The sequence below is a fragment of the Halichoerus grypus genome, chromosome 7 (genome assembly GCF_964656455.1).
Source record: "Halichoerus grypus chromosome 7, mHalGry1.hap1.1, whole genome shotgun sequence".
In the NCBI taxonomy this organism is placed as follows: domain Eukaryota; kingdom Metazoa; phylum Chordata; class Mammalia; order Carnivora; family Phocidae; genus Halichoerus; species Halichoerus grypus.
In genome coordinates this window covers 103629410-103649766 of record NC_135718.1, presented here as the reverse complement: position 1 = coordinate 103649766, position 20357 = coordinate 103629410, and the positions used below count along the sequence as shown (strand labels likewise).

The window sequence follows — 20357 nt, the reverse complement described above, 5'->3', positions numbered from 1 at the left end:
TAGCCCTTCTCACTCTCTAACCCCCTCCTCAATAATATGATATTTATCTATAAAGAAGGAGTTGGGTAGATATGTGATCTATCCAACTTTTCTTAGTCTGTTTCATATAAGTTGACTGGTATCTAAAAATCTTTTCTAGTTTTAAAATAAACAAACAATGCCTTAGGTTGACAATTATACATTCCAGAGTATTATTTAAGCACGTGCTAGCTTAATCATACTGCATAATTTGAAAAACAAAGTTTAGTCTCAAAAAAAGACAAAAATCAAAGGAAGAACAATAGAGTACAGGCATATCAGAAAATACATTGAAGAAATTCATAAGGCGTTATTTTAACTGATTTGTGATCTAAAAACTAGCATTATTTTTTTTAGAGTTCATGGTAAGAGTAAACATGTATTTGATGACTTGTCATCCTCATTTGACTGATGAAAAAACTAAAGACTATAATGACATAAACAGAAAAAGGATTTTTAAAAATCATTTGAGTACTTACTATGTGCCATGAACTGTTTTAAGTCTTTCACATGAAATGACTCATTTAATTTTCATAGTATACCAATGACAGAGGCCAGGGCAGAGTCTAAATTTCTAGGCATTCTATATCAGAATTAAATAATAAAATACAAAATAAAATTAAATTGCTTACGTTGTGTTAAAGTTACACAGTAGTGATTTCTAAGCACAAATGATTATAAAACATATAAGCTGTTTGTCTTTAGTAATACACTTTTTTTTTTTTTTAAAGATTTTATTTATTTGACAGAGACAGAGATAGCGAGAGCAGGAACACAAGCAGCGGGAGTGGGAGAGGGAGAGCAGGCTTCCCGCCGAGGAGGGAGCCCGATGTGGGACTCGATCCCAGGACCCTGGGATCATGACCTGAGCCGAAGGCAGACGCTTAACGACTGAGCCACCCAGGCGCCCCCAGTAGCTAAAATTCTTACTGTGTTATTAATTAGGGAATAAAATCCAGAATCTCTATTTTCTTCTTCTTGCCAAATAACCATATTATCTTTCTTCTAAATAGGCACAGTCTCAAGGAACAAATTATTCTCTGCAATTTATACATCTACCCTAAGTGGGGAGTTCAAAGCATATAAATGTTTCTCATAGATTAGCTTTTATTGTAAACACCGAAGTAATTTTCAAAGCTGCTTTTCTCCTTTTTCTGCCAAATGTTTCTGTTTAATTATATTATTAAAGTGAATTCTGGGAAGCCCCATGGCTTTAAACCTGTATTTAACTGAAATATTGATAAATAAAAATAAATTTAACTTAAGCATCATATTTTATAAGATAACCTTGAAAGGGATTTACCAATTGAGGTACAACTATTAATAGTTCAAAGAAATTATATTATCTAGGTTGCTTGTAATGGAAGTTGGGTTATTTGCTTCACCTAAACGGGGAAGTTGGCATGTTTGCCTAGCAACAGCCGCTAAAACCTTCTGTTGTGGAAAGTTCCCTAGGAGGGAGAAGAAGGGAGGAGGAGGAAAAACAGGAGGAACAGATTAATGTTTTTCCTAGCAGGGGAATGAGGTCTGGCTCACTGAGGAGCGAAAGGCTATCCAAGAGATAGATATCCTTTCGATTAGCATACACTAACCTAATCCCCCTGTGATAGCTAGAAGTTAATTCTTTGTAGGATTGGGGTTACTATTGAGTAGGTTGAAGGGAATGTTACAGATTTAGCCCACTTCAAAGGGAGTAAATTCCAATCAATAGAAAGACATCAATAGGTCTTCCAAAAAGAAGCTGCAATCTGAGTAGCAGGAGGGTGTCCGCAACTAAAAAGACCGCCGCTCAGAGTTTAGGGAGGTGTGTGATCTGTTTCACAATTATTATAAAACATTGTTATAATGATTGAATTTATTGAGTTAAAGGCAGGAGCTTCTCTAAATATAGTACTGTTCTTGGTATTGGTGATGTCTGCAGTGAAGAAAGGACAGGAGAGCGAAATCTCTGCTCTCTTGGCCAAGACCTGAAGCAAAAAAGGGAATAATGCAGAGGAGTATTAACTGGGTGTTTATAGGAGGACCGTCTCTATTCTAGACGATTTATCTTGAAATTTGGACTGTATGATACGAGGAGAATTCCGTTTCCCTTAAAGCACGGGTTCGGCGAAGCGCGACTGTCTAGAAGGGGTCTCCCACTACCCCAAATCAAAATGGCTTCTTTTCCGTAAGGGAGAAGAAACTTTCAGTCATCGCAAGGTTAGCTTTTAGACCCAGGAACTGTTCCGTGGGCCGAATCTTTGCGTCCCCCCCTAGACAGCTATCATCGTTCACTTAGGCCTGGAGAGACGTTTTGGAGCAGTGAGTGTCCAGGCCCTTGGGCGGTTTCGCCGCGTTGGGAAGCTGAACTCTTTTTGGGAGTCGGTGAGAGTGGTGTCTAGGGCAAAGCTGGTGTGATCCAGAACGCGGATAACACAAGATAAGAACAAATTCTTTTGGGTGGGGAGTGGGGGGGGGGGGATGTGAAAAGGAACCGGAGGGACGAGGGCTGAGAAAACCTAGGGGTAGAGGGAGTGCGGGGTTCGATGGAAACATCAGAAATTTCCCAATGCCCCCTCGCCGTCTGGCCGCTCGCCGCGGGGCGCAAATGCGCTGGTGGGGGAGGGCGGGCGGACGGCTGGACCAGTTCGGCAGCTCCGGGCGTGGGTGCGCCCCGGGGGTTGGCGGAGAGCGTCGCGGGCCTCCCTCCCGGGCGTTGGCTGCGGGTGACTCAGAGCTTTCCTCCCGCGGCCGCCCCGCCCCTCCCCTCCGCGCGCCCCGCCCCCCGAAGGAGGGGCCTCGCCCTCGTCCCCGCCCCAGTCTCCGGGGCGGGCCGGAGCCCGAGGAAGAGGAAGGGGACGAAGACAACGAGCGACGGGGCGGAGGAGGAGGAGGAGGAGGAAGAGGAGGCCGACCAACAAGATGGCCCCTGCTGCAGGAGCAGCCTCAGCAGCAGCAGGTGGGAGGCCGGAGGCGGCGCTGGCGGTGGCGGCGGCGGCCGTGGCCCGGCGGCCTGGGACAGAGTCAGAGTCGACGGTGGCGGCGGCGGCGGTGACGGCTGCCGCAGCAGTGGCGACGGCCGCGGGGACTCGGAGCTGAGAGGAGCTGCTGCTCGGACCAGCGCGGTGAGCGAGCGGCAGGCGGCGGCGGCGGCGGCATCGGGAGTGCGGCGGCCGCCGCCCGGCCTCCGTCGGGAACAATAGGCAGCCGCGGCGGGGAAGGGGCCGTCCTCGCCCGCCCTCCGCCCCTCGGCGGTAGCGGCCGCCCCCCCACCCCACCCCCCGGCCTCAGCCCCGCCGGCGGCGGAGGGGCTTGTCAGCGCCCGGCGTCCTTAGGCCTCAGGCCTCCGAGCGCGGCCGGGAGGGCCTGGCGGGGAGGGTAGGCCGTGGGGAGGTGCGGACGCCGCCCCGGACGAGGGGAGGGCGCGGGAGACTTCGGCCGGAGGGAGGGGGCCAAAAGGCCGCCCAGCTCGGCGGTTACCCCGAGGGCCTCGGCGGGTGGAGAGTGCGCGCAGGAAATGCTTTTTGGACCCCAGGTCTGTGGGGGTGGGGAGGTGAAGGCGTCTGTAAACTGGCACCGCCTCCGCGTCCCTGCACTCGGGGCAGCTCCTGCACCTCAGGGCTGCTCCCTTCCCTGACCCCGTAAGCGCTCCCCTTCCTCGGCCCAGTGGGTTTCACGGAGTCTGTTTCCCTGAAGCTCCTGGAGATCGAGCCAGATGGTCTTCTTTCTTCCTGATGGCGATAGGGAAATTGTGTATGCGGGTGTCTTTTAAGAAAAAATTAAGTGCAACAGCAAAAACCATGCAACGTAAAACGCGATTATCGATAAGGAATGGGGAGGGATGGAGGGCTAAGGGGTGTTCTTAAAACATCGCTTGGCATCAGTTCTCTCTAAACATCAGTTATGCCCACGTCCCGGGTGAGAGTGAAACAAGGGCTCTTTTGGAGCAGTAATATAACTCTTGACATCCCAGAATAGTCCATGAAACTGGAAACAAAGCCACCAACTGGCAACGCGAAGACAAATTGTAATGTTTGAATAGAACTTTTCTTCAAAGGAACCGTTTTTGTATTAATGTGCCGCATAACAAACAACAACATTAGCCCAGAATGGACCCAACGAAGCATTTCTTCAGGAGAGAAGTGGTTCATCTCCAGGCTAGAACTTCTTGTGTCCTGTCTCATGTTCTAATTTTTGCCTTTCAGAAATTTGTTCTAAGACTAACCTTTCCTTTGAGTTTGATATTTGATTTCTAAAGCAGACTTTAAATAAGATTTCAAAACTTTTTTTATGACTTTCAAAAACTAGAAACAACAGTTCTCTTTTGAATGTTTAGGCTTTTGGGGAGGCAGCTCTTTATTGCATTTGCCTTCCGGTAGTAGTACCTGTAACTTCAACAGTTAACTGCGACTACTAAATTTAATTTTTTGAGACATCTACCTCGTCCATTTCCAAGTGGGGGCAGGGGCAATGATTCAAGTTATTTCTATTCCAGTTTCTACCTAGGTGTGCAGAAATTTATATTAAAATTGTTTGGATGCATCCAGGAAGATTGCTTTCTACTATTTAACATTCAGTTGCGGGGCCCATCTAGTTTGTGTTCTTAAAAGGAAGAGTGACCTGTGCAGAGAAGATGCCAGTTAGTATCTTTCATCCATTTTTAGGGTAAATTTCTACTTAGATTGTCTGTGTTGTAATTCGAAGCATGTGAAATTTAATGAGTGGAGCTAGTCCTTAATTCTTTCAAGAGAATTGACAGTAAATACACTAACAATCGAATAAACATGGAGGTTGAAGTATCTTATTGTTGTTTAGAATTGAAGTATAGTGGAAAAATATGAATAACTTTCATTTTATGCCTAGCATAAATAATGTGGCTGTTTTGACTTTAAAGTGATGGGGAGAGAACAACTTTCACATGGCTCCAGCTAATGTATCTTTTCAGAAAGTACACTTTTTTTTTAAGTGCTCAAATCCATAATTTTTTTAATGCTGAATTTTGTTGGGTCAGCACAAAATGCATGTAAAGTCTATGTCGTAATGATGCTTATATTTATCTGTGACCCTAAACCTGTTAGAATGTACAGGTTTGAAAATTGTAAGTGGTTAGTTTGCTTTGTACGAAAAAAAATCTCATCTTGTGTGAAGGACTATTTTGCCTCATACTTAATACCATTTTCCTGAAAAACAAAAGCTTTTTTTAAATCTTAAAAAAACATTTATTTGTCAGAGAGAGAGAAAGAGAGCGAGCGAGCACAAGCGGGGGTAGGGGCAGGCAGAGAGAGAAGCGGACTGCCGGCTGAGGAGATTCAGGGACCTGATCCCAGGACCCTGGGATCATGACCTGAGCCAAAGACAGACACTTAACCTACTGAGCCACCCAGGCGTCCCAAAACAAAAGATTTTTAAATGTTAAGGTTTTGTATTTGAAATTAGATGTTGACCCAACAATTTATGGGTTGGGTCTGGGTCCCTAGAGAGTTCTGGCTTTAATAGGTGTCAAAACTATTTTAAGATATGATCCCTGCATTTTCATATTTTATCAGTGTTTATTCCCATAATTTCAGTTTCTCAAGTAGTATTTAAGAATTTCCTTGTAAGATTTTGGAACCATAGCTTAAGAATTAGATTTGCATTTTCTTGGTAATATTAAAAGTTAATATATATTTGATTAATTTGAAGATATTTCAAAGGGTTTTTTGTACATAAAAAATTTACAGTTTTTCAAGGCATCTTTGTTGAATGAGTAAAAACATTCTCATTTAATCCTCCTATTTAGGCTGTAATATTGGTGGTATTGTTCTCACTTTATATATGAAGAATCTGAGGCTAGGAGAAGCTATGTAACTAGCAAAAAGGCCACATAATTGTGAATCTGAGGCTAGGAGAAGCTATGTAACCAGCAAAAAGGCCACATAATTAATAGGTGAAAGAACTTACTCAACCCCAGGTCTTGTGGCACAAATGAGATGCTTTACTACTGCCACCATGTGTCTCAAGGTTTAACTTTGAAGCCTTTCCTATGTTGACAGATTCTTATCTGTTTTGATCAGGAGCTATGCTTTGTAATACTGTACTTGCCTTTAACCCTAATACCTTTCTATTAACATTACTTATACACTGCCAAATATTCACTTATAAATTTGAGAAAGTATTTATTCATGTGAATGACAAATGAAACATTTATTTTTGCTTTTAACAAATTTAAATGCTGTTGATCTAGAAATTCATACCATTTACATAGGACAGATTTATGGTATTGCTGTAATGGTTTCATGGTTTTAATTTGCTGTGTAAACAGTTACTAAATTGTGCCTTTGAAATACTTCATGGAAATTTAAAAATGACTTTAGTAACATTTAGGGATGTTCAAGTTGGGCCAGCTAACACTTGAAATTCTTCATTTATACTTTTTTAAAGCCATAAACCATTTAGAATACTGCACCATTTTTTGTCTCTAGATCTTGGGGTTCTACCCTTGGATATATCTTGAGAGTGGTTGGCACTCAACAAAGTGAAGAATACACTGATAAATGATCCTGTTTGGTGGATACCTCGGAGCAAGATGTTCTTTGGCAGGGTATACTGACCTGGTTTAGCTTTGGCCCTGTCAACGCTCAGGAGTTCAGGTATTCTTTGGGGCTAGATTCAAATGGATTTAAATTCTCACATTGGCCTGCATCAAAACAATCATAGTAGATTTCAAAATCAGCCCGTTCTTGTAGGACGCTTTTGAAGACCTCCTTCTCTTGTTTAATCCTGGAGTTTAGGCTGGATTTGGACTAGCCTTGGAGGTTGTTATGCCCTAATTGATTTTGTCTGGAATAATACAAAGGAATTTTTCTTATTCCAAAGTTTCTTAAATAGATTCTATATATTTTTAAGTGAGCAGTTTACTAATCCTAAATAATGTTTCCCTACATCCCCAAGACAGTTAACTTCAGCATATTTATTTATAGCCATTATTGGTCAGACTTGTGCCTGTTCACTTCTTATATAATATTCTTGTTTACCATTTATGTAATATTAGACACTTCTTATTACTTCACAATGTTTTCCTAATCGGCTGAGGTTTGGGGAAAGAATTCTAGTAAAAAAGTTGAGTTGACCTTTCATGCACAGTTGAGCTGACTGAAATTGTGACCTGCTGTAGAGGAATAAATATTTTAAGGTTCATTTATGTTTTTCTTTGAGATTATTAACAAATATATGTCATATGTCAGCAATATTTTGATGTTAAGCATTTTAGCACTAACATCAGTACTCAGATCACTGATTATTATTGTGCATATATGGTAATAATTTACCTTGTAATGCATCTAAAAATCTCCAGGATCTAAATAGCATTTGAACATGGTAGGAATGTTTTCGAAGAAGAGTTCTAAAGGGGTCATTATGTGTATATATATACACACATACAATATATATATTTATTATTATTATTATATATCTTAACATAAACAATTTTTAATTAAGGTTCAGGTCATTTAACATAAAACTAGTAATTTTAAAGTAAGCAGTTCAGTAGCAGTATATTCACAATGTTGTGCAACCACCGCTGTCTAATTCCAAAACACTTTTGTCACCCCCAAAGGAAACTCTGTACCCATTAACCTGTTAACTCCCCATTTCCCCCTCCCCCTGGTCCCTAGCAACCACCCTTCTACTTTCTGTCTCCGTGGATTTAACATAAACGTATACTGAGTCAAGATTAAGGAGCGGTGCTATGTATAATTGAAACTACAGAAAAAAACTTTGGGATATGATTGTTAGGAATCAAAAACCACCTCATTCTTTGCATGCTTTTCTTGAGTACAGTAGGCAGACTGCCAGGGACTCTTAATGGAAGAAAAGTTGAAAGTCACAGCAATTTGCAGTTTTAATTTTGATCGTTCCAAAGGAGTCCTACTCAAACTCTCAGACTCATTTGTATTTCCTTATTGGGTTATGAGAATTAACTAAATTATAATGTTCTATACAAATATGAGCAACTAATACTTATTTAGCTTGCTCTCTACAACCTATTTGCCTTTTGGTTTTTCTCCCCCCACCCCTTTTTCTTAATGTGTAGAAGAAACTTGGAATGTTAGCAGACAAGGATTTATTTGAGATTATATTGAAAAATGATTGTTAGGTTGAAATTCTTTGATCTTTATGAATCTGACTTTATAATTATTTTACTCAGCTAATCTTTGAGAATATTTAGAGCTATAATTTGCCTGACACTCTGCTTTTAATCACATGTTGAGTAAGTATTAAAAACCTAGGTTTTGGCTCTCTACCTGACTCCCTCCAAAAACATGACACTGTTACAGAAGCAATTGATTTGTAGCCTTTTTTGCTTGGTTTAGTTCATGGATTGAGAGAGAAAACTATTAGGCTTTCTTTTCTGGAATAATGTGTAATAAAGTTGGACTTCTGAAAATTTATTCATTTTATTTATTTATTTTTTAAGTAATCTCTACACCCAACTTGGGGCTTGAACTCTCAACCCCAGGATCAAGAGTCACACACTACCCACTGAGCCAGCCAGGCACCCCTTTTTAAAAACATTTTTTTTGGGGGGCGGAACGCCTGGGTGGCTCAGTCGGTTAGGCGTCTGCCTTCAGCTCAGGTCATGATCCTGGCGTCCTAGGATCAAGTCTCGCATCAGGCTCCTTGCTCATCGGGGAGCCTGCTTCTTCTGCCTGCCTCTCGCCTTGCTTGTGCTCTCTCTCTCTGTCAAATAAATAAATAAAATCTTTAAAAAAAAGATTTTTTTTTCTTTTTAGTAATCTCTACACCCAAGATAAAGAGTTGCATGCTCTTCTGACTGTCCCAGCCAGGTGCCCCAGACTTCTGTAAATTTAGAATTGCTTAATTTGAAATTTCAGTTTAGGGCTTTGGAAATACTCTTTTATCCTTATCTTAAATTCAGAATGGTACTCCCTTCCCCTCCCCAATTAAATTGAGATCTTAAAGTTTATGGTGTTAAGTGCAAAACAGATTTCATGTTATTGAATTAAAGATTTGTAATGAGTTACAGGAGATCTAAGTGGGGAAGAAAATTTAAAATTTTTATATTAATCTCCCTCTCCCCCTTTTTTTAAACGTGATTTTAAATATTCATATTTTCTTAGTTGTTTCCAAATGTCAGAGTTCTCCATCGGACTTGAAAACAGTTTATTTTTTATTTTTTTAAAGATTTTATTTATTTATTTGACAGAGACACAGCGAGAGGGAGAAGCAGGCTTCCCGCGGAGCAGGGAGCCCGATGCGGGGCTCGATCCCAGGACGCGGGGCTCGATCCCAGGACCCTGGGATCATGACCCGAGCCGAAGGCAGACGCTTAACGACTGAGCCACCCAGGCACCCCTTGAAAACACTTTAAAACAAGCCCTCAGCAACCTCCAAATTATTCTTGGTGACCCTGATATCCCTCTGGCCATAATCTTGGGCATATAAAAAGTCACCTTACTAATATCCCCTTTTCAAGGGAAAATTTACTTAGTTATAAGAACAACTTAAAAAGTGATGAGAAAGAATTACTTAAGAATATTTACAACTCAATGCTTTTCTTTAGTAGGGGGGCTTTTTTCAGAAAAGTATTAACTCTTTGTAAATATTTCTGTATTTTTATATATACCTCATTAATTTTTTATAGTAACATAGGAAAGCTAGTGCACTAAATTAATACATTTAATCATTGGGGTGCCTGGGTGACTCAGTTAAGCGTCAGACTCTTGGTTTCAGCTCAGGTCACGATCTCACAGTCCTGGGATTGAGCCCAAGTGTGGTTCCGTGCTCAGTGTGGAGTTTGCTTCACATTCTTTCTTCCTCTCCCTCCCACTCCCTCCCTCCCTACCTGTATGCACCCTGTGCGCACTGACACTCTCTCTCTCAAATAAAATCTTAAAAAAAAAAATACATTTAATCAATTAACATCTTTAAGTGAGGTGATGTTTAGAGATCTATGCTTAAAAATATGGCTTAGTGGAAGATTTGTGAATGAAATAGGATTATTGTATTCTTAGCTTTATTATAGAACAGTATTTCATCTATCCAGGTCCCAGTTTAGAGTAAGTATACAAAAAGACTTTTAATTGTTACAAGATTAATCAACCAGATCATCTGCACTAAGGCACTGATTTAGGAGCTCTCTTGGTTTGTGCATAATTCTAATGAATTTGATTATCTGTTCTCTAATCCCACAGCAGATTAAAAGGTGCAAATTAGCTGTGGGAGTAGAGGCACTGTAGGTAAAAGGGACAGTTGAGGGGGTGACAAAAAAAAAGTTAGCTTAGGGCCATTTAATGTAGGGACGGCACCTCATTAGACTCTGAGTGTGTCATTAATTATTGTTCTATATAACATTCCTTTTTTAAAGAACTATTTCTGATGATAAATTCATTGTGGGGAAATTCAATTATGTTCATAATTTTGGGAGTCATAAAAATATGTACAGAGTATATTAGAACATAGGCTTTGGAGTCGGAAATATCTAGGTTCCCATCTTTTATCACCTAAGCTTTATGATTCTTCATCTCTAAACACAGAAATGGTAATGCCTTCCTTTAAAGATTTGTTTTGGGGGGGTGCCTGGGTGGCTCAGTCATTAACCATCTGCCTTCGGCTCAGGTCATGATCCCAGAGTCCTGGGATCGAGCCCTGCAGCGGGCTCCCTGCTCAGCGGGAAGCCTGCTTCTCTCTCTCCCACTCCCCCTGCTTGTGTTCCCTCTCTCGTTGTGTCTCTGTCAAATAAATAAATAAAATCTTTTTTTAAAAAAAAGACTTGTTTTGGGGGTGCCTGGGTGGCCAGTCAGTTAAGCAACTCACCTTGATTTTGGCTCAGGTCATGGTCTCAGGGTCGTGAGACCAAGTCCTCCCCCAACCTCAGGCTCCCAGCTGGGTGTGGAGCCTGCTTGAGATTTTCTCTCTCCCTCTCCCTCTGCTCCTTCACCCTGCTGGCATACACACCTGCCTGCGTGTGTGCATGCTCTCTCGCTCTCTCAAATAAATAAATAAAATCTTAAAGATTTGTTTTGAAGTTTAAATGAGATAACATACATTTTCAGTATAGTACCTGATACCTAGTACTCATTCAATAAATGTTATTTTCCTCCTCAAATTCTGTTTAACAAAAATCCTTTTATTTAGAAAGATATTCATCTAGACAATTTAAAATCATTTTGCTACTGAAGCTGCATATAAATTTTGTGTCGTTTAGGATTAAATGTATGTGTACTTTTTTTTTTAAGATTTTATTTTTAAGTAATGTCTGCACCCAGTGTGGGGCTTGAAGTCACAACCCTGAGATCAAGAGTCACATGCTGTACTGACTGAGCCAACCAGGTGCCCCTGTATGTGTACTTTTGAAGGAAGTGGTCAGGAATGATATACCGTTCTCATTTTCTTCCCACGCCAATCTTTCATCGATATGGATCTGTGCTATTCAGTACCAGCCACTAGCTACAAATGGCTAGCTACTTAAATTTAAAATTTTTAATAGACTTAATTTTTTTTAGAGCAGTTTTAGGTTTATATAAAAATGTCCTGAAGGGACAGAATTTCCATACACACCTTCCTCTCACAGTTACTTCCGTTAACATCTTGTATTAGTGTGGTGCATTTGTTATAATTGATGATCCAGTGTTGATAAATTGTTATTAACTAAGTTGCATAGTTTATATGAGGATTCACATTTTGTGCTGTATAGTTTTATGAGTGAGATTGTCTTCTTTCACTTAGCAATGTAACATTTAAGGTTCTTCTAGGTCTTTTTGTGGCTTGATAGCTCATTTCTTTTTTTTTAAGATTTTATTTATTTATTTGTCAGAGAGAGAGAGCACACACACTAGCAGGGGGGAGCGGCAGGCAGAGGGAGAAGCAGGTTCCCCGATGAGCAAGGACCCTGATGCAGGACTCGATCCTAGGACCCTGGGATCATGATCTGAGCTGAAGGCAGACACTTAACTGACTGAGCCACCCAGGTGTCCCTAGCTCATTTCTTTTTACTACTAAATAATATTCCATTTTGTTCATAAACTTAAGTTTTAACTAATTAAAATCAAATAAAATTTAAAATTTAGTTCCTCAGTTGCACCAGCCACATTTCAGTGGTTCAGTAACCACATGTGGCTGGTGGCTACCATACTGGAAACCGAAGAGACAAAGAGCATGTTTAACATCTCAGGAAGTTTTATTGAAGAGTACTGATGTAAACTATCCTCCCAAGGTCCAGTTCTCTGTTTATGTTCACTCTCACAGAAAACTTACTTCTTTACATGATCTCAGTTTGTCCTCAAGCCTACATTTTCAATGCTTTGTTGCTTGTGTTGCTGGCAGCCCTGAACTTTACATAATAAACTTTACTCCCTGAATGAAACAGCCTTACCAAATATTGTCCATTAATGGTTTTCTTGGTTTCTTATCAGAGTATCATCTTTTACTCCATTTTTCAGTGTTCCTAAAATCTGGAGTCACCTTTTCTTGTTTTTCTCTAAACCTTTCAAATATATTTGTCAAGGGTATACAGATCTCAGAGCTAATAAATGGCAGTATTGAGATTAGAATCTAGATCTCCTTATCCTGGTTCTCTCTTGGGCTCCGCACTAATTGGAGTTGCCTTTACAATCATGTTTGAAGTTACAATCACTTTTGAAGAGGTGATTGGGGACCATTTGATTATATACTATCTAATTTTAAATAGTATATTTATAGATTAAAACTATAGATTTTAATAAATAGTTATTCGTATTCTTTAATTAGAATCTTAAATGAAGAAAATTATCCCATTTAGCTGATTTCTCTCTATAATTCAGTTATGATGGAAAATATTTTTTTTTGAAGATTTTATTTATTTATTTGAGAGAGAGAGCAGGAAAGGGGGGAGGGGCAGAGGGAGAAGCAGACTCCCTGCTGAGCAGGGAGCCTGATGCGGACTCGATCCTAGGACTCCAGGATCATGACCTGAGCTGAAGGCAGTTGCCTAACCAGCTGAGCCACCTAGGCGCCCGGAAAAATATTTTTGAGTATGAGTCATTTTAGATAACAAAAATTAATTTCCAGGACTAATGTAAATTGGCTGGTAAGGGTGAATAGAATTTAACCGAACATTATTGGCATCTAGAATTCTCTATTGGCACTGCTTGGCTTCACACTTGGATTCTATTCAAACTACATTTTAATCTGTAAAATCCAAATTGGTTACCACATGAACTTGTATCTTCCTTAACTCACCATGTTGAAGTTTACGGAGCTTGAAAAATGGAGAACCTTATGTCAGTCTCTTTTGCCTTTTTTTTTTTTTTTTTTCTTTTTTTAAATAGATAAGCTATACCTCTACTTTTGCTGAAAGTAGCCATATTGTGTTTGGTCTTGATTTGACCGTCCCTGCATACTGATCATGCTTGCTCAAAAGTCCATTTTTGTGGAGACATTCTGTTAAACAGTAGTCGTCTTCCATATTTAAGTGCTGTACTTAAAAAAAAACAAAAAACAAAAAACCTTGGATTTTAACCTTCCTTTTCAAATGCTTTCCCTATAATTACTCTTTTAAAACCCATATTTTATGTGTCAAATTTTACATTAATTACCCCATTGAAAGAAGTTTTTGAACTGTTTTTATTAAACATTCTTTGCTTGAATTTAGCTTTTCTTTAAATTTATCAGAGACTTAAAAAATAAATGTAAGGTTCTCCATATATTTAGAAAAATTGAGTTATAGGTTCTGTGGATTGACTCATTAGCTGAGTCAATTTTTTCAGAAACGTGATTTTAGTATTATAGGTCTGTAGGTATGCAATTGATGAAAATCTGTTCATAGGAGCCCAGAAGACCAATTTATTTTCTTTCTACTGCTATAAAAAAAGATGGTTTTGTGAAATAAAAAAATCCTTAGAATAGATAGATCTCTAAATGCATTTAAGAGCAACTTAGAATATCACAAAGGCCAGAATAGATAATATTCTTATGAAAGCATCATTGAATATTGAAGTAGTAGTACCTAGTTTTCTAAAGATTGACATGCATTAGTTAATTCATTGTACTCAGTGTCAAGATAAAACTCAACAGCTTAGGTGCATAATGACAAAATGGTGAGGGGGGTGGAGGCAAAGGAAGTAGGGAGTAAAATCCTGTCAGTCGATTCTCCATATTTGGGAAAGATTTTGGGTTCAGTTCTTGATTTTTTTAAATTCTTTTTTGTTTTTAAAAGACTTTTTAGAGCAGTTTTAGATTCACAGCAAAATTGAGAAGAAGGTACTGAGATTGCCCATATATTCCCTGCTCCCACACATGCAGTCTCCTCCATTATCAGCATCCACCACCAGAGTGGTACATTTATTACAAAAAAAAAAAAAAAGATGAATCTACATTGACATTTAAAGTCCATAGTTTACGTAGTGTTCATTCTTGGTGTGGTACATTCTATGGGTTTGGACAAATGTATAATGACAAGTATTCACAATTATAGTATCATACAGAGTATTTTCATTACCCAAAAAATCCTGTGTTCTGCCTATTCATCTTTCCTCCCAACTCCTAGCAACAAGTGATCTTTTTATTGTCTCCCTAGTTTTGCTTTTTCCATAGTGTCTTGTAGTTGGAATCATACAGTAGGTAGCCTTTTCAGATAGCTTCTTTCTTTTAGCAATGCATTTAATTTTCGTCCATGATTTTTCATAGCTTAACGCTGAATAATATTCCATTGTCTGGATATACCACAGTTTATGTATACCGAAGGGCATCTTGGTTGGTTGCTTCCAAGTTTTGGCAGTTAGGAATAAAGCTGCTCTAAACATCCGTTTACAGGTTTTTGTGTAGTCATAAGTGTTCAGCTCCTCTGGGTAAATAGCAAGGAGAGTGACTGCTTGATTGTATTGTAAGAGTATGTTTAGTTTGTAAGAAACCATCAAACTATGAATCATGGAACACTATATCTAAAACTAATGATGTGTAATGTATGGGGATTAACATAACAATAAAAAAATTTAAAAAGAAAAAGAAACCATCAAACTGTTTTCCAAAATGGCTGTCTCATTTTGCATTCCTACCAACAATGAATGAGAGGTCCTGTTGTTCCACATCTTTGTCACCATTTGGTGTTGTCTGTGTTCCAGATTTTGGCCATTCTAATGAGTGTGTAGTGGTATCATGTTGTTTAATTTGCATTTTCCTGGTGACTTACGATGTGGAGTATCTTTTCATGTGTTTATTTGGAATATAATTAAAAAAATTTTTAAGTAGGCTCCATGCCCAATGTGGAGCCCACCATAGGCTTGAATTCACTACCCCAAGGTCAAGACCTGACCTGAGATCAAGAATCGGACACTTAAACAATTCAGCCACCTAGGTGCTCTGGAATAAAATATTCTATAATTGGAATCATACAATATGTAGTATTTTCAGATTAGCTTCTTTTTTGTTTTAAGATTTTATTTATTTACTTGTCAGAGAGAGGGGGAGAACACGCATGTGCACAAGCAGAGGGAACGGCAGGCAGAGGGAGAAGCAGGCTCCCCACAGAGCAAGGAGCCCAGTGTGGGACTCGATCCCAGAATCCTGGGATCATGACCTGAGCCGAAGGCAGAGGCTCAACCGACTGAGCCACCCAGGTGTTCCTCAGATTAGCTTCTTTATTCTTATCTTTTTAATCTGCCACTTCAGTTTTAGTTTTCCTAGCTTATAGATATTTTTAAAGATGTGGTTAATTTTGGAGGCATACTTTCTTCTAAATATTAAGTACCAGTATTAAAAAATTTAGCTTTGTGTGGTGATACATCCTGCTGTCCTAAGTCCCATTGCCATTCAGCTTTATCTTTTATGTGAATTGTCCCAACACTATCTTTAGGAATATGAAACTTGTTACAGTCAGGCAGAGTAGTGATTTTTTTCAGTCATTCAACAATTATTGAGCAAATATTATACACCATACAGCATACAACAATATGGACTTTCTCATATAGAAAGAGCATAGAATATATTGGAGACATTAGGGGAGTACCTAATACAGGCTGGGCTAAAAAAGACTTCTTGAGAGAGCTTTCTGAACTAAGTGGGACTTAAAGGATGAGTAGAAGTTTAACATTCTAGATTGAGGGGAGTGCTGGAACCAAACAAGACCTAGAGTGAAAAAGAATATATTGAGTGCAAGGAAACCTTAATACTTCTGTTGGTAGAGAATAAAATATGAGGCAGGTGGTAATGAAAAGTAAGATTGGAGAGGTGGGTGGGGGCCACATCCCAAAGATCTTTATGGCATGTTCAAGTACTTGGGATTGATCCTCTTCAGGCACCATTGAAGAAATTGTTGTTGGCGTTACTTGATTTTTAAATCGAGGTGTAATATACATGCAGTAAAGAGTAAAAAAGTCTTGGGGTGCCTGTATGGTTCAGTCGGTTAAGCATCTGCCTCCGGCTCAGGTCATGATCTCAGGGTCCTGGGATTGAGCCCCGCATCGGGCTCTCTGCTCAGCAGGGAGTCTGCTTCTCCCTCTCCCTCTCCCTCTGGGCTCTCTTTCTCTCTCTCAAATAAAATCTTAAAAAAAAAAAAAAAAGTAAAAACATCTTAAGGAGTCTATCTTGATGACTTTTTACATATATATACCTGTGATATACCAGAACACTACCTAGATTAAGATATCTAGCATTTCTAGTACCTAAGAATTCTTTCTTCTCTTTCCCAGACAGTACCCTCCCCGCTGCCTCCCACCTTTCCCAACAGGTATTCTGACTTCTAGCACCGTAGACTCTTTGTTTCTTTTTAAATGAAGTCATACATAATGTATTCTTTTCCCTTCCTCTATAAATTAAATCCTTCAATAGGTGCTATTTTGTATCTGGCTTTGTTCATTTTGATATCTGTGAAATTCAGCCATATTTTATGTAACAAATCAATCTTTTATTATTGCTATATTATATTCCATTGTGTGAATTTATCACAGTTTATCTGTTCTACTGTAGCTGGATATTTGGGTTGTTTCCAGTTTGTTTTGAGCTTTTTATGAATAAAGCCGCTGTGAACTTTCTTGTATTTGTCTTTTGATGGACATAATTAGTCATCTCTCTCATATAAATACCCAGGAGTGGAATTTTTGGGGTCATTGGTAGACTTTTGTTTGGCCTAAGTAGATACTGCCAGTTTTCCAAAGTGAAATGTGCCAACTTACGCTGCCATCAGCATTGTATGAGAATTTCACATGCTTATATCCTCTGTGGTATTGTTGTTTTAAAATTTTTAGCCTGGGGCACCTGGGTGTCACAGTCGTTTGGGGGTCTTACTCTTCGTTTCGGCCCAGGTTGTGATCTCAGGGTTATGAGATCGAGTCCCATGTCAGCTCCATGCTCAGCATGGAGTTGGTTTGAGATTCTCTCTCCCTCTGCCCCTCCATTTCATGCTCACTCTCTCTAAAAAATAAATAAATCTTTAAAAAAGATTTAGCCCTTCTGGTGTATATGGAATGGTATCTCATTGTCGTTTTAGTTTAAATTCCCTGCATGTGTAATGCTGTTCTTTTTTTTTTTTTTTAAGATTTTATTTATTTATTTGAGAGAGAGTATGCGCATGAGCACGCACAAGCGTGGGGAGGGGCAGAGGGAGAGGGAGAAGCAGGCTCTCCACTAAGCAGGGAGCCTGATTGGGGGCGGGGGACTCTATCCCAGGACCCCAGGATCATGCCATGAGCCAAAGGCTGACGCTTAACCGACTGAGCCACCCAGGCACCCCATGTAATGTTATTCTATAACTTCAGTTGGCATATGGTATGCCTGTTGGCCATTTGGATATCCTCTTTTGTGAAATGTTTGTTCAAGTCTATTGTCTGTTTTTTTTTTATAGCTTTTTTTTTTTTTTGAGAGAGTGAGAGAGAGAGAGCACAAGAGGGAGTAGGGTCAGAGGGAGAAGCAGACTCCCGCTGAGCAGGGAGCCCGATGCGGGACTCGATCACAGAGCTCCGGGATCATGACCTGAGCCGAAGGCAGTCACTTAACCAACTGAGCCACCCAGGCACCCATGTCTGTTTTTAATTGAGTTGTCATGGAAGAAAAACATAGGTGTGAGGATGATAGAGGAAGGCAAGAGCAAAGCTGGAGGCAGCGATCAGCTAAAAGGTTACTCTGTGATCCAGGTGAGTAGACTATATGTTCTATGAGAGCAGGGTCATTGTTTCTTTCAGGGCTGTAACTTCAGATCCTAGGACGCTGTCTGGCACATGGTAGGTTTTCAGTATTTTTTGAGTGAATGAATATGGGTCCTCAGGGAAGTAGAGATGGAAAGGAATATATAGATGCAATAGATAATAAAAATTTTTTATTTTTTTAATTTTTTTTTTAAGATTTTATTTATTTTTGAGAGAGAGACACAGCGAGAGAGGGAACACAAGCAGGGAGAGTGCGAGAGGGAGAAGCAGGCTTCCTGCGGAGCAGGGAGCCCGATGCGGGGCTCGATCCCAGGACCCCGGGATCATGACTTGAGCCGAAGGCAGACGCTTGACGACTGAGCCACCCAGGTGCCCCTAAAATTTTTTAATAGGAGTAGAAAACAGTGGAATCTAGGATGATTACCAGATTAGTACATTGAGTGTCAAATTGGACAGTAGTGTCACCAAAGCAGCAAAGACTACAGAGGAATTGCCAGTTTAAAAATAGGGATACGTTTAGTTACCATGTGACCTTGAGCATATTACCTAACATCCATTCTTCAGTTTCCTCAACTCTAAAATTAAGCTTTATAATGATAACTAATAGGTTCATTGTGATACCTAATAGACTAAGTGAGATAATGCATGTAGAACACTTAGAATAGTGCCTGGCACATAGAATGAACTCAGAGTTGGAGATAGAAACAAACAAAAATCCCTATCCTTGTGGTGCTTACATTTTAGTAGTGGTGGGTATGCACCATAACAAAACAAGGAAGAGAGCATATTGGATGGTGAGAAGTATTATGAGAAAAATTAATTAGGAACAAGATGGGAAGCAACAATTTGTGTATGGTGGTAGTAGTGGGACTGGGGTTGAGAGATCAGTTTTAAATAAGGTGATCAAGTAAGGCCCTTCATAAGGGAATCCGTAGATTAATGGTTAAAGGAAAATGAGGAAAAGGTTCAGGATTGGGGGAATAGTGGACAAACTGATCATAATTCTTCAAGATAAGAAAGCAGAGCTCCCTATTTTTACCAAAAAGTGTAATGTTAGTAGTAATCTGTTTATTGTGCAACCCACAGCAGTTAGACTTTCCGAAACCTTTTATCCCTTGCTGTCTGCAACACACATAAATATATTACACAAACCTCAGCATGAATTTAATCCCCAAAAGGTCATCATTATGTATTTTGAAGGAAGTGTTTTGTGTTTAATTCTGATATAGTAGCAAAAAATCAGTAGATTCTCTAAAAGTAGCTACTACTTGAGAATCAGCAAAGTATTTTCTTTTATAATTTACCTGTTCTGAATCACTTTATATATATAAATAAAATACATTGTAGCATCTATCAGTATTAAGAGTTAATAATGCTTCTCTGGCACATCAGCATGAAGGACTGTTCGCATGGATGACAAATGTATTAAGTTGGAATGTAGTAAAAAGTTTTAGATGGATTTAAATTGAGCCTAAGTGGTACATGTTTTGTCTAGAGGATTTGTTTTCCATGCTGTACTTCGAAAATGTTACCGTTGGTATACTTAAATACTTTTCCCCGTAGTTACTGTTAATTTATGCTGTAGGATTAAGAAGCTAAACTTAGGCATGTTGTGTTTATGAAGGTATTTCAATATATTAGTAATTTTTAGGGCCTTAAAAAAAGAGGATAGATAGACTCACTCTTTTAAAGGGTTGTAATTCAATTGAGATAACAGTGTCAATATTACATTCAGTATTACTGTATTCTCAGAAGGCTATGATGAAATTTTAAATGTTGTTATGTTGGTTGTTATGTCTTAATTATATAAACAATTATCAGATATCTATCATGGAGTAACAAACCACCCCAAAGTTTAGTGGCTCAAAACAATAACTATTTTATTTGGTTACACTTTGAGTCACATTTGGGGCAGGATTTAGCTGTGTGGTTCTGTTGCTAGTCTCCATTGGGGCCAGTCATGCAGCTTCAGTCATCTGGCAGCTCAGATTGGGGCTGATTGTTCTAGGGGTCTGAGCTTGGACAGTTTTTCTCTGTTCTTTTGGTCTCACCCTTGGGGATGGTTCAAGCTTCCTCACATAGTGGCACCATGTTCCAAGAGTGAGAGTAGAAGCCGCAAGGTCACTTGAGGCCTAAGCTCTGAAACTCCTCCAACATCACTTCTGCTGCATCCTGCTACTCAAAGTAAGTCAAGGCTATCCAGATTCAAGAGGTGGGAAAATAGACCCCCTCTCTTAATAGAAG

The 20357-nt window shown here is 39.5% G+C and overlaps 1 protein-coding gene across 6 annotated transcripts in view; it reads left to right on the top strand.

Annotated features, from left to right (window-relative positions):
- The first annotated feature begins 2843 nt into the window (after positions 1-2843).
- Positions 2844-20357, top strand: part of RC3H1 (ring finger and CCCH-type domains 1) — an 81960-nt gene continuing 64446 nt past the window's right edge. For 3 of the 6 annotated variants that reach the window (XM_078077984.1, XM_078077985.1, XM_036077543.2), the window contains exon 1: positions 2844-3122. The gene's annotated coding sequence lies outside the window, so the exon portion shown is untranslated. Of the gene's footprint in view, positions 3123-4492; positions 4663-6495; positions 6627-20357 lie in introns of those variants that run through there. The other 3 variants (XM_078077981.1, XM_078077982.1, XM_078077983.1) reach the window with 3 other exon arrangements.